This window comes from Strix aluco, chromosome 25, assembly GCF_031877795.1.
Source record: "Strix aluco isolate bStrAlu1 chromosome 25, bStrAlu1.hap1, whole genome shotgun sequence".
Taxonomy (NCBI): Eukaryota; Metazoa; Chordata; class Aves; order Strigiformes; family Strigidae; genus Strix; species Strix aluco.
In genome coordinates, this window is record NC_133955.1 from 6,145,633 (window position 1) to 6,149,922 (window position 4,290).

Here is a 4,290-nt window from a genome sequence, read left to right on the forward strand (position 1 = left end):
TATGCACAGTCAGATCCTCCTCTGGTGCAAATGGGTGCCACTCCACCAACTTCGGAGGCCCTGAACCAGTTTGCCTCAGCTGAGAATTTGGCCCTTAACACTTTCTGTGGCACTTCCCAGCCTGATGTGCAGGGCACAGGGTGCTTGGGAGGGTCGGGGTGTCCTGCAGAAGGGGCAGGGGCAGTTCCAGCACGTGGAGGGGAAGATGCATGTCCTCTCCCACCTCCTCCATGCTCCCGGGGCCAAGCCAAGCTCCACGTCGGGCTCCCCGCATCCCCTCGGCACTTGAGCATCACTTCTCGCACCAGCACAACTCCCAGTGCGTCCCAGTAGCTGGGGCTTGGAGCAGCAGCTCTGCACGGGGCAGCGGGTGCCTGCAGGAGCCCTGTGCTCTGCCAAAGTGTCTGGCAACACAAGATCGGGGGGCTGCAAGGAGGCGGGCTGGGGGGCGCTGGTCTGGGGGCCCCAGCTTGTACCATGGGGCCACAGCTGAGAGCTCTGGGTGGTAACTCCAACCCCAGGGCACTAGATCTGACACATCAGCAGGGAGAGAAGTGGTGGAGGAGACCAAGGATGAAGAAGAGCCATGGCTTGTGGAGGGTGACCACAGCAAGAGATGGCCCCCCCGGCCTTGTGGAAACCTGGCAGCAGGGCCAGCAGGTACCAGATGCACCCCCAGAAGTTAAACCACACACACCGTGAGCGAGCTCAGCATGGGGGAGCAGGGGTGGGGGCAGCTGGGAGATAAACCCGCACTATTTCTGACATCCCCGGGGGCTGGGTTTGACCTGGAAAAGGGGCAAATGGATCTGAGCCGGCAGCTGAGCAGACGTGGGTGGGGAGAAGCGAGGCAGCGGGTGGTGGGGCTGTGAGGGGACCCAGCACTACCTCTGGCTGGTGTGGGCTGGGGACACGCGGATGGACCCCACTCCCCAGCATCCCCTGAACTTATGGGAAAAGGCATCCGAGAGGTGATGTGGGGTTAACACCAGAGACAAGGCAGCCAGGCCACAGTGAGCGGGACAGTGCAGGAGCCGGCCATACCCAGGTGGGATGGGCAGGAACAGTGCTGCAGCCTGTCCCGCTGCTGCAGGTGACACCCAGGGCAGATCCTCCCTGGAGTGAATGGTCACATCCCCACGGACTCCATCTGAGCAACAAGGGCTTGCCCAGAGCTGAGCTGGTTTTCAGGCCCTGGGCTGGGGAACCTGCCCCATCCTCAGGTGCAACAGAGCTACCGGCATCCCACGGCTGCACCAGCACCGGCTCAGCTGTTACACAATTAAAGAGCTGTAAGAAAAAAACAGCGAATAATTAAATTTCAAAGTCTGAGCTCCCAACACCCCACTCCTTTTGCTGCCTGGCTCTGCCTGAGCCCAGACCTGAGACCCCGGGGAGTAGGGGGGGGGGGGGCAGCTGCCCCACTGCTGCCAGCCCCACACCCGCAGGCAGGAGCGGGCAGGATGGGGAAAAGCCTTTTTGCTGCGGGTCTCGCTGCCGCTGCGGGCAGGGCTGTGGGCAGGGCTGCGGGCAGGGCTGCGGGCAGGGCTGCCGGTCCCACGGCCGCAGGGGGGCCCCCAGCCTCCACCACAGAGAGCCCAGAGCATCCTTCCTAAATGCCGTGTAGGGGCAAGGTGGGATCCCCCACCCCAATTAGCGCTTTAACCCCTTCCTGCCTGCAGCGCGGCACTGCCCCATCTGGCCTGTCCTGGGGGGCTGGAGCAGCGAGGAGGTGTTGGGGGGGGGGATAACCAGGGAGCGGAGGGAGAGGGCTGGTGTCCCGGAGCTTCGGGGGGGATTTGTGCAGGAGACAGCGAGCCCCTTGTCCCCAGAGGCTGGGGGGATGCCCCTTTGCAGCAGGCGGTGGGTGCTGTGGGGTGTCCAAGCACGCAGGCGTGTGCCCCAGGGGGTGCTGGGGTGGGAGCACCATGGCTGAGCCCCGCCACCCCCCCCTGGTGCTCAGGAGAGCGCTTTGAGGCCCGGCAGCCCCTGCAGCAGCAGGGCTGCAGCCGGCAGAGTGAAAAGCGTCACCACTTGTGACATCTGGGGGCATTCACATCAAAATGTTCATGTCCCGGCATGGGCCAGCCCCCACGACCTTGTTGGCAGTGGCTGAGCTCCTCCAGCCTGTTGGGTGACTCCATCCCAGCAGGAATTTCAGGACTTCTGATACCTCCTGTTCCCGGATCTGCCTGTCCCCCCCGCCCAGCTGCCAGGGCTGGTCCCCCCCTTCCACTCCATCCCACCCAGAGAAGCAGCAGAGCCCGTGGGCTGGGTCGTGCCAGTCAGCCAGGAGCAACATCCCCGCACACCCCCCCTCAGCATCCTCCCGCTCCCCAAGCCTGGGCACCCGGCCGAGCCCCCGTCTCGTGGGCGAGCAGCTGGCAGACGGGGCATCTTCCCATGCCTGGCAAGGGGGAGGTGGGAGCCAGAAAATCCCGGCGCAGAGAGCCAGGGAGCTGCCGGTGACATTTGTGCTGGTTGCAGGGACAATTCCCGCATGGCATGTGCAGCCCAGGGCTCCCTGAGGACTCACATTGGGGCACAGCGGGGACGGGGGTGGCGGGGGGGGGGATCATAACGGCCCCCTTTGTGCAAGTGGCGGGAGGAGAGGTGAAGCTTTGACGTCAGCCTGGGAGGAATTCCTTAATGCCATTCAGGCCTCCCTCACCCGCGTTGCTAATTGCGTTTTATGTAATAGCTGCAGCTGGGCTCCCAGTCCGCTATTGAGAGCGGGATAAGACAGAGCGACGGGGGCAGCGGGGGCCCGGGCAGCGTTGGTGGCACGCCAAGCCAAGGACAACAGGCACAGGGACCCTCATGGTCCCCCACCCTGGGGGCCCCAGGGCTCAGCCACCCCTTCCCCGGCGTGAGGAGCAGCTCAAACCACTGCGAGCTGCATCACCTGGGTTTCTCATCGCTCCCCGTTTGGGGCTGGTTTGCCCCGTGGCATGGGGCGAGGGGTGGCCAGGCAGCGCTGGCCCCCTCCAGCCTCATGTGTGTGATTGCCCGTCACCGCAGCGAGCGTGGAAGAAATAATAGTAATAAATTGTTTTGGTATCTCAGGGGTAATTGCACTTAATGGAGATGAACGAGGCAGCGATTTATCTCGCTAGCATTACGCCATCGGGTTTCCAGCTGCACGAGCCTCGGATGATAAAATAATGTATTTGCTGCCCTCTTCTCAGCTGGTGGATCTCCCAAAATACCCCCACAGCATCCCCCTTGCTCTGGGGACCTCCCTGTGTGCCCAGGGAGAGGAGCACCAGGAGCTGGAGGCTGCTCCCTCCTGCAGGGACCCAGAGGCACTCACCTCCTTTTTGGGGTGCTGCTGGCATTGCCTCACCCCGGGCTTGCCCCCCCCTCACCCTGCTGCAAATGCTGGCGTGGAGACCCTCACCCAGGCACCCGCCGACCCTGGCACACCATGGGGGTGCAAAGCAGAGGGGGAGTTTTCCCAAGGAGGAGGAGGAGGAGGAGGAGGAAGAAGGGGATCTGGCAGGGGAGATGTTGGCAATCATCAATGGGAAAGACGGTGAGACCCCAGGCATCCCCTCCCCCCTGCTGGCGTGGCCAAGCTTAGGCCGTAAAAAGAAAGAGCTGGTACCAAGGATAACATGCTTCGCATTCCTGCGCCGTCTCCAGGGGAATTTCGACTGATCTACATGAAAAATACTCACTGCCCCCGAGGTCAAAGTGTCTGGAGGAAAAATTTCCAAGCGGAAAAGCTTAAAGTGGTGCAGAGCCACAGCCGGCGGCCGGCTCTGGGGTCTCACCTGGCACGAGTGGCCAGTGCCTGTGCCACCATGGCTAGTGCCGCTGTCGCCAGTGCCTACGCATCTGTGAGCAGGGCCAGTGCCACTGCGGCCCTCCCCAGGGCACAGCAGGGTGCAGGAGGCTGCTGCCACCACCCATGAGCCCGTCCTGCCTCCCTCGTCTCCATCGGGGCCGGGGGTCTCTGCCTGTCCCTGCTGTGCAGCTTCGCTTTTCTTTCTTGCAGTCAGGGAAAGGGCAGGGGGGAGCCACTGCTGGGAGCCGAAAATGCCCCATGCAGCCCCTTTCCTCTGAGCCACTGCAGTTAAAACCACGGCTCACGAGTCCAACCTCCTGCAGCCGCTCAGGGAGGGCAAGTCCTGGCCGGAGACAGGGACAGGGACGGGGACAGGGAGGTTGGCACGGGTGGTCTCAGAGGCCGCCAGCCTGCACCGTACCAGTGGTGTGGTTTGGGGAACCACCTGCTTTCCAGACCACTGCCACGTGCCCTCGTGCTCTTGGCCAACGCAGGCACTT